The 10,850-nt window shown below is 42.6% G+C and overlaps 1 pseudogene; it reads left to right on the top strand.

The window, feature by feature from the left end:
• The first annotated feature begins 235 nt into the window (after nt 1-235).
• Nucleotides 236-7,035, top strand: LOC148137314 (putative G protein-coupled receptor 139; annotated as a pseudogene).
• Nucleotides 7,036-10,850: the final 3,815 nt, after the last annotated feature.

The raw sequence follows: 10,850 nt of genomic DNA on the forward strand, positions 1-10,850 counted from the left end.
ATCCAATAAATATACAACAGAGAGAAGTAATGGCTGATGATACATTAGTCATTTGGAAATCCAGTCCATGGAGACTGTTAGCTAATCTCTTGATGCTGCTCCCTGCAAACAGTATGCAAGCAGCTTAATTACCCAGCTAGGGAACTCCTGCAGTATTAAATGTTCTGTCTTGAATCAGCAACTTACTACTGTCCATGACTCTGTCAGAGACAGATGTTGTGATTTTTTTTGAAGCATGTATGAAACATTTATTGACGTGATCTATGCTTTTTATTACCCTTTCTTGGCTGCTGTTGGAGTTCCTGGTGAGTGCACATCAGAATTTACCAAATAATTGAATCTGGGGTTACCTGCATTGCCTTTGTCTCTCTGCGACACCATGTTTAAGTTTAGGTTTGTATTGTTTTTTCCTAGCAACTGTTTGTAAACAAATTGGGACATAGATAAGCTGCAAAGCTGGGCTGAGAGGTGGCAAATGGAGTTTAATGTGGAAAAGTGTAATGTTGAAAGGAGTAACAGGAATGCAGAGTACTGGGCTAATGGTAAGATTCTTGGTAGTGTAGATGAGCAGTGAGATCGCAGTGTCCATGTACATAGATCCCTGCAAGTTGCCACTCAGGTTGATAGGGTTGTTAAGAAGACATATGGTGTACTAACTTTTATTAGTAGAGAGATTGAGTTTCAGAGCCATGAGGTCATATTGCAGCTGTACAAAACTCTGGGGCGGCTGCACTTGGAGTGTTGCATACAGCTCTGGTCACCACATTAAAGGAAAGATATGGAAGCTTTGGAAAGGGTTCAGAGGACATTTACTAGGATCTTGCCTGGTATGGAGGGAAGGTCTTATGAGGAAAGGCTGAGGGACGTGAGGCTGTTTTTGTTCGAGAGAAAAAGGTTGAGAGGTGACTTAATCAGAGTATTAGACAGGGTGGACAGTGAAAGTCTTTTTCCTCATATGGTGATGGCTAGCACGAGGCGGCATCGCTTTAAATTGAGGAGTGATAAATATGGGACAGATGTCAGAGGTAGTTTACTTACTCAGAGAGTAGTCGGGGTGTAGAACACACTGCCTGCAACAGTAATAGACTTGACAAGTTTAAGGGCATTTCAATGGTAATTGGATAAATATATAGATGAGAATGGAATAGCGTAGGATAGATGGGCTTTAGATTAGATCCACAGATCGGTGCAATATTGAAGGCCGAAGGGCCTGTACTGTGCTGAAATGTTCTATGTTCTATGTTCTAAAGTCTACTGCGTAAATGGTGAGCACTCTGGACTTTAAATCCAGTGATTCAGCAAATCTTGAAAGAATCTCAATTTGTGTTGTCTCACCAAGTTCGTAAACTTGGGTCATGTGAGAGAAACTTGCCAATGAGTGAAGGATAAAATGTGCACTTTGAGCACCTTCACGTTAACTGTATGAGGAGAAATGTCTTTACTCAGAGAGTGCTGACCCTGCCACAGAAAGCAGTTGAGTCCAAAACATTGGATGTTTGCCAGAGGGCTAAAGGGAAGTGGGAGGACAGTATTGAGTTGGATGATCATATTGAATGATGGAGCAGGCTTGAAGGGCCGAATGGCCTACTTCTGCTTCTGTGATTGCTCCGCAATGATCATATCATACTTTGGTATCTTAATGACAATGTTAGTGAGAGTTTGGGGTATGCATGTTCCACCCAAACCACATCCTCTTACTTCCGAAGCAAGTTTTATGATAATTTGGCCCTTGGTTGAGATGGAAGAGGTATCTGGTGAAATAAAAGACGCTGGCAACACCCAGCCCTGGCACTATCCAGAGGGACAATGGGCTTGAATTGGACAGTGTAGGTAACAACAGCATGGAAGGGCTGCTTCAACACTAAGGACCTAGAGGATAACATCAGGTTGTAGTTCTACTATCTCCATTCATTCATGGGTTGGGGGCATCACTGGAAAAGCTAACCCCTGTTACCCTTTAAACTCAGTGGCTTACTCAGCCATTTCCGAGGGCAGTTAAAATGAGATGGCAGGTGGAGGAGAAGTTGTATCATTTGGGATTATATTTGCTCGAGTGCAGAAGAATGAGCGTGGATTTTATTGAATCCTGCACAATTCTAAGAAACAAACAAAGCCAAGACTTATACAATTAAAAGTAGAGCATTGGGCGATGTTGTCAAACAGAGGGACAGAGGGGTTCAGATAGATAATTCTTTGGGACGTTATGTTGACGATGTACAGGATGTTGGTGAGACCTCTTCTGGAGTATTCTGTCCAGCTCTTGTTACCCTGTTACTGGAAAGATATTATTAAGCTGGAGAGAGTTCAGAAGAGATTTACCAGGGTTGGGTTATAAGGAGAGGCTGGAGGGGCTGAGACTTTTCACTGGTGTGTAGGAGGTTGAGATGCAACCTTATAGAGGTTTATAAAATAATGAAGGGTGTATATAAGGTGAATGGCAGGTGGCTCTTCCCTAGGATGGGGGATTTGAAGACGAGGGGCCATATTTTTAAGGTGAGAGGAGAACGTTTTAAAACGCCATGAGAGGCAACTTCTTTTGCACAGAAAGTGGTCTGTGTGTGGAACGAACTTCCAGAGGAAGTGACGGATTTGGGTACAGTTACAATGTTCAAAAGACATTCAGGATAGGAAATAGTACATGAATAGGAAATGTTTGGAGTGATATGGGCCAAGCACAGGCAGGTGAGATTAGTTCTGTTTGGGATGATGGTCAGCCTGGACTGGTTGGACAGAAGGGTCTGTTTCTGTGCTGGGTGGCTCTATGACTCTATGGCTAGACCAGATAGATACAGGAAGGACATTATTGATAACCAGAGAGTCCGGAACCTGGGGTCAAAGTATAAGGATGTGTGGTAAACCATTTAGGAACTGAGATGATGAGCAATGTCTTCAATGAGAGAGTGAGTTGACTGACAACACATGAACTGCAGCAGTTTAAGAAGGCAGCTCACCACCAGCTTGTCAGGGGGAAACTAGGGACCGATGACAAATGCAGGACCAGTCAGCGAGACCCACATCCCATGAAATAATTTTTAAAAGAATATTGAAGGTGACAAAAAAAAGCATTGAAGAAAATCAATGGATCCTGGAGTTTAAGAATAGACACAAACTGAGAAAGTAAAGGCTTTGTAAAATATTGGTTCCAGCCTTACCTGCTGCAATCCATCCAATGGTCAGATTTTAAGAAAGATGTGGAGGTACAAAATAGGAGATGAAGGCGCTGTGGAAGGGATTTGTGCATTGGAACCAAATATTACCAGAACAGTTCCAGCTTGAACAACTTCAGTCATGTGGAGAGGTTGGAAAGGTTGAATTATGCAAAACCTGAAAGAACTGCAAGGAGGCGAATATGGAACTGCAAAATGTCATTGAGGAGTGGTCAGAGTGGGTATGCTGATAAAGTCTGATGAAAGCATTCAAAGCCATAAGCTGTGCAGACAGAATAGATGAAGGGAGGCTGCTCCCATTGGGAGCAGGGATGACCATTGAAGGAGACCAATGTAATTGAATAGAGAAAAGGTGGTAATAATGGATTTCTGATTCATACTAAATAAAAGGGTGACACAGTGGCTCAGTGGTTAGCACTGCGGCCTCACAGCCCCAGGGACCTGAGATCGATTCCACCCTTTTGGGCGACTTTGTGGAGTTTTCGCATTCTCCCTGTGCCTGCGTGGGTTTTCTCTGGGTGCTCTGGTTTCCTCCCACAGTTCAGGGATGTGCAGGTTAGGTAGATTGACCATGGTAAATTGCCCACAGATGTCCAGGCTAGGTGGGTTTGCCATGGGAAATGCAGAGTTTCGGGGGTGGCTCTTCAGAGGGGTGGTGTGGACTCGATGGGTCAAATGGCCTGTTTCCACACACTGTAAGGATTCTATGATTCCTTGAAATGGCTCCTTTCCCAGGAGAAGGGGAAGATGTACCACCTAAAGACATAAGGCCACTGCACCAGAGATAGGATGTTCCAGTAAGTAAAAATTAGACGTCCTGTCAGAATAAGATAAAAGATCAAGCAGCTGGCTCTTGGTTTACCTCCCCTCCTCTCTGCCCTGGTGCTCATTTACCATTCAAATGTCATGGATGGAACTTGATCGTGATTGGATGAATGGTATCACATGTACTATCTGTGACTGGAACATTCAAATAACAGAATCCCCATGTAAAAAGAATATAAAAACCAAACCTTTTGTGACAGTTCGGAGAGATTCCCTTTTCCCAGAGGGGGAAGAACGTGTCTCCCTTGCATGTGGACCTAAAGGAAAAGAACAGTGAATGCAGTCTGCCAGGAAATGGGAGAGGGAGAGCTGCTTTTGTACAGAGCTGTCAGGGACCTGGCTGTCTCCCTCTGGTGTTGCCAACTTTTCACGATTCAGGATTCATTGATGGTTGGAGATCTTGTCCTTCTGATGTTGATTGAAATAAAATGTTGGTAATGACTGCATGCACAGCTCCCTTCCTCCTCTTTAAAGTTATGTGAGACTACTCAAAATGTGAAATTTAAAATTCATGCCACGTCATTTCTTATTGTCAGTCCCTTTCTGTGTCTGAGCTTTTTCCAACTTAATTCCTGAAATGTCTAGCTCTGTTTGAAAAGTGTAAAATTCCTCCCAACTGCAACAGTAGCTCCCTATCTAACCTGCTAGTTGCCGTTAATAACTTGTGATGATGTGTGTATCTCTAGTATTGTACGAGTTTATTGTCCATCCATTGTTCTTGAGGCTATGGTAGACCTTCCTCTGAGATGTCGTACAAATTCGAATCTTACTGGATTATTCATAGAGCAATGAAGAACCAAATATGATTTGGTGAATCTGAACAATCTAGACATAACTAAAATCAAAGCCGAAAAGTGTGGGCTTGGAAAAACACAGCAGGTCAGGCAGCATCCGGGGTGCAGGAGAGTCGGCATTTCAAGCACAAACCCTTCATTAGGAATCCATTTGAGTAATGGGCTGGATGTAGTGCAGTGGTTGTGTCAATCAGATGATTAATTAGGTTAATATTCAGGGAATATGGTTTCAAATCCCACCCTGGCCGATGGTGACATTTCAGTTCAATAAAAATGGGAACCATGGCCAAATTTTGCAAAGACCAATCTGGGTCTCTAAGACTCTTTAAAGAAGAAAATCTGCTGTTTTCACCTGGTCTGGCCTATACATGATTCCAGACTGCACCCAATATGTGGTTGACTCTGAACTGACTCCCCTAGCAATAAATGTTGGCCTGGCTAGTGATGCCCATATCCTGTGAAGGAATAAAGTAAAAACTTAGACCATTACTTTTCCCATGGGGCATTAGTGAACCAAATTAGCTTTATGGTAAGCCAACACTTTCCTGGTCACTATTACTAACATGAGCTCACACTTCCATATCTGGTCAACTAATGTACTTTGCTCTGTTACTACCAGGTTAAATAAAGGGTGGAGCTCATATCAGTGACTGTCTGATATGCTGTTGTTGCATTTGATTTGTCACCATCCAAATAAGACAAGTCCAACTGGCTGGTGGGATCTTCCAGTGTTTGCTCTCCAACTCAAGGCAAAAATGTCTACTGCCAGGAATAAGCATGGAAAACATTTTCTCACTTAGTTTCTCACCTATGGTTGGCTTTTTACTTTAAAGTAAACCAAATCCAGTCCCTAACATTCAAATGTAGTTATGGGTGAGGGTTGCTGATAATGTTACTGTCCTGAACACAATCCTTCAAATCAGTTGGCTTTGCATTTACTTAAACAGTGTAAATGCAAGAGACTAGAGAGAAAATCAATTTGGAGAGGATCCATTGAAAATATTATATGCTATGGACCTTGCTTTAGCTGACAGTTTTATCACTTGTATTTTATTGCACCTTGCAGTGAACTTGGTGACAATCTGGATTTTACCTCAGGGAAAATGCGGTCTCTCGAAATGCATCACACTCTACCTGGTGGCCATGGCAGCTGCGGATCTGATGGTGGTGATTACAGAAGTGATCCTGAAACGCACTCTTTCCTTTTACTTCCCAGATTCTTCACTGAAAATCACCCCTGTGTGCAGCTACATTATTGTCCTGATCTGTATGGCAAGGGACACATCGGTTTGGCTAACTGTCACTTTCACTCTTGATCGGTTCATAGCGATCTGTCACCAGAAACTGAAAGCAAGGTATTGCACTGCAAAGACAGCAGCTTCGGTGATTGCAGTGCTGTGTCTACTGTTCTGTCTGAAGAATATCCCCTGGGTTTTCACTTTGACAACATACCATGGCAGTGCCAGTTAAAACCCATATTTTACACATTGCCCATGTGGATTGCATATGATTGGGTACATCGGCTCCTAACCCCTGTGTTGCCTGTTATCTCTATTTTACTTTTCAACGCTCTGACAGTCCAACACATTTTACAGGCCAACAGAGTACGGAAAGGATTGTTGTCCAAGCAAGAAGGGGATCAGGTGGATCCAGAAACGGAGAACCGAAGGAAGTCCATGATTTTACTCTTTGCCATATCGGGCAGCTTCATCGCTCTGTGGATGCCCTATGTCATTAATTTCTTGTATTACCGAATTACAAGTACTTAGATTAGATTAGATTACTTACAGTGTGGAAACAGGCCCTTCGGCCCAACAAGTCCACACCGACCATCCGAAGCGTAACCCACCCATACCCCTACATTTACCCCTTACATAACACTACGGGCAATTTAGCATGGTCAATTCACCTGACGTGCACATCTTTGGATTGTGGGAGGAAACCGGAGGACCCGGAGGAAACCCACGCAACACGGGGAGAATGTGCAAACTCCACACAGTCAGTCACCTGAGGCGTGAACTGAACCCAGGTCTCTGGCGCTGTGAGGCAGCAGTGCTAACCACTGTGCCACCGACTACACAGGTCCCAATGACCCTGGCTATATTCTGCAGCAGATTGGTTATCTGTTTCAACTGTCCAGTTCTTGTACAAACACATGCATTTATGTTGTAACTCAGGTGAAATTCAGAGAGGAGGTGAAAAAGATTGTAAGCATTCCATTTATGCCAATTCTGAAATTGCTTAAATAAAACTGAGGACGCCAGTTATTGAGCGGTACGGAACTTGTGTACTCATGAAAAGGAATAACTTTCGTCCCTGTGCTCATCAGAACAATTTGGAAGAGTGCCAATTGAGAAGCCAATTGACCTGATTGATATTGGGTTTTCCTTTTGAATTGGTGCTCCTGTGAATTGCCCTGACGGATATAAGTTGAGAAATACTTTGACAAATTGTGTACTTTTTAAGCATTAAGGTGACTTGTGAGAATTAACTTGCTTATAAATCTAGATAACTGCAACTGCAAATAATCTGGCAATTGGTCTGAATCAGATCTTGTTGGAGAATGGGATTCTGTAAACTTATGACAGATCGATTTCTATACCACGCACTGATTGACTACTTCCATGGAAATAGGTCTAATCACAGCTGTATTCTGCAACAAGATCTTTGCAACTGAACCCAACTGTCCACAATACACCAGCTGAGGTCTAACAAGTGTTGTACACCAGTTAAAGCATCATCTCCGTGCTCTTGTATTCTAATCCCCTGTTAATAAAGCTGTAGAGACTGGTACGTTTTGTTAACTACTCTCTCCTGCTCACTCCTACCATCTTCAATGATCTGTGTATGCATATGCACATGGCCCTCTGCTCCTAGAAACAAAGAAAATTGACAGCCCAGCAACAGGCCCTTCAGCCCTCCAAGCCTGAGCCGATCCAAATCCACTGTCTAAACCTGTCGCGCAGTTCCTAAGCATCTGTATCCCTCTGCTGCCCACCTACTCATGCATCTGTCCAGACGCACCTTAAATGAATCTACCGTGCCTGCCTCTACCACCTCTGCTGGCAACGTGTTCCAAATACCCACCACCCTCTGTGTGAAGTACTTGCCACGTGTATCCCCCTTAAGCTTTCCACCTCTCACCTTGAAAGAGTGACCTCTCGTTATTGAATCCTTCACCCTGGGAAAAAGCTTGTCTCTATCCACCCTGTCTATACCCTTCATGATTTTGTAAACCTCAATTAGGTCCCCCCTCAATCTCCTTTTTTTGTTAGGAAAACAAACCTAACCTACTCAACCTCTCTTCATAGCTTACACCTTCCTACCAGGCAACCCATCTCTCCCCCATTTAGAACTGTACCTGCTATTTTATATTGTCTTTCAGCGTTCTTCCAACCAAGACTCAGACTTCTTTGCATTGAACCTCAGCTGTCAACCATCGACCCATCAACATGTCAATGTCCTTTTGGAGTTTCACACTGTCCCCTTCACAATTTACAATTCTTCCACGTATTATACTATCTGCAAACTTTCAAATTGACCCCAGCAGACCAAGATCCAGTTCATTAATAAATATTGGCGAGAGGTTTTACAGGTAGGTTGATGAACTCAGGACATACTTGGCACCATGGGATTAGGATGTCATTGCTATTACTGGGCTGAGGGATGGACAGGGCTGAAAGCTCAATAAGGTAAAAACAATGACTGCAGATGCTGGAAACCAGATTCTGGATTAGTGGTGCTGGAAGAGCACAGCAGTTCAGGCAGCATCCGAGGAGCAGCAAAATCGACGTTTCGGGCAAAAGCCCTTCATCAGGAATCTAAGTTTCAGATGCTATAAGAAAGATAGAAAGTGTGTGGTATTTTTGATTAAGGAAAGCATTACTGTTGTAACTAGAGAAGATATTTCTAAAAAAATTGTCTAGTGAAAATATATGGGTCGGAATTAGAAATAAGAAAGGAAAGCTGGGATTGTACTATAGGCCTCCCAATAGTCAGCAGGAAATTGAGTAACAATAATGCAGAGACATCTCAGATATATGTAAGAATAATAAGATTGTAATAGTAGGTGATTTTAATTTTCAAAACTTTAACTGGGATTACCAGAGGGTTAATGATTTGGATGGTGAAGAATTTGTTATATGTGTTCAAGAAAATTTTCTTTATCAATATGTAAATGTTCCTGCTACAGAAGGAACAAAACTTGACCTTGTTTTGGGTAATTATGGAGGGCAAGTGACTGAAGTAATAGTTGGAGAACACTATGGGTCTAGTGATCATAATTCTGTTAGTTTTAATATATTTCTGGAAAGAGTATAATCCTTCCATAGAGGTTAAAGATTTTAATTGGAGTAAGGTAAATTGTAATGGTGTGAGACAAATACTTTCAAAAGCTGGTTGGAGTAGACTGCTTGCAGCTAAAGGGACACCTGCAAAGTGGGGAGTGTTCAAAGGTGTGATAAGTTGTGTTCAGAATTCCTGTTAGAGTGAAGGGTAAGGCTGGTAGGATTATGGAACAACAGAGCTGAAAATGTGTTGCTGGAAAAGCGCAGCAGGTCAGGCAGCATCCAAGGAGCAGGAGAATCGACGTTTCGGGCATGAGCCCTCCTTCAGGAATGAAGAAGGAACAACAGGTAAATAAAGATATCAAGAATAAAAAAGAATCATATATTAGATGTAGACATTAGGTTTAAATAAATTCCTTAAACATTATAAAAATATAGGGGCATTCTTAAAAGGAAGATCAGGAAGGCAAAGGGGGAATATGAGATAGCCTTGACAGATAAGGTTAAGGATAATCCAAAGAGATTTTACAAATACATTAAGAGTAAGAAAGAGTGGAGCCCTTTAAAGTTCATTGATGTTGCCTTTGTGTTGAACCTCAGGAGATGGGAGAGATATTAAATGAATATTTGTTTTAACTGCGGACAGAGAAACGCAGGCTCGCGAAAACAAGAAAATAAATATTAATGTTTTGAAATAGTTCACATCACAGAAGAGGGAATGCTGGAAGTCTTAGAAAATATAAAGGTGGATAAATCTTAGGTTTAGGGTGAGAGGGGAAAGATTTAAAAGGGTCCTGAGGAGCAACTTTTTCACGCAGAGGGTGGTGCGTGTATGGGTCAGAGGGTCGGTGCAGACTCAATGGGCCGAATGGCCTCTACCTGTACTGTAGGGTTTCTATGATTCTATATAACACTCTATGATTCCGTACTATAACACTTGCATAATGTGGACTGTCTCTACGGGTTAGTTCCACCAAAATGTATCAATTCATATTGCTCCACATTGTACTTTACCTGGCTGTGTGGACAGGGCTCGGGGTGATTATATTAAAGCAAAATACAGTATGTGCTGGAAATCTGAGCTCAGAATAGAAAGTGCTGCAGAAACTCAGCAGGTCTCGCAGTATCTCCAGAGAGAGCAACAGTATTAGATTAGATTAAATTAGATTTCTTACAGTATGGAAACAGGCCCTTCGGCCCAACAAGTCCACACTAACCCTCTGAAGAGTTACCCACCCAGACCCATTTCCCCCTGACTAATGCACCTAACATTATGAGCAATTTAGCAAGGCCAATTCACCCAACCCGCACATCTTTGGACTGTGGGAGGAAACTACGGGGAGAATGTGCAAACTCCACACAGACACCTGTGGTAGGAATTGAACCTGGGTCCCTGGCACTAGCATTTTGAGTCTGATGTATCTCTTGCTCAAAACTTTGTGTTAATATTTGTGCCTGCAGGACAAAAACGTATGTCTCTCTGAAAGTGAAGAAGGTGTTTGGTATGCTTTCCTTTATTGGTTCAAAGCTTTGAGTATAGGAATTGGGAGGTCATGTTGCAGCTGTACAGGACATTGGTTAGGCCACTTTGGAATATTGTGTGCAATTCTGGTCTCCCTCCTATCAGAAGGATGTTGTGAAACCTGAAATGGTTCAGAACTGATTGACAAGGATGTTGCCAGAGTTGGAGGATTTGAGCTGTAGCGAGAAGCTGAATAGGCTCGGGCTGTTTTCTCTTCAGTCAGAGACTGAAGGCTGTCCTTACAGAGGCTTATAAA

This window comes from Chiloscyllium plagiosum, unplaced genomic scaffold (genome assembly GCF_037043375.1).
Source record: "Chiloscyllium plagiosum isolate Xiang-an unplaced genomic scaffold, Cpla_swu_hap1 HiC_scaffold_44, whole genome shotgun sequence".
Taxonomy (NCBI): Eukaryota; Metazoa; Chordata; class Chondrichthyes; order Orectolobiformes; family Hemiscylliidae; genus Chiloscyllium; species Chiloscyllium plagiosum.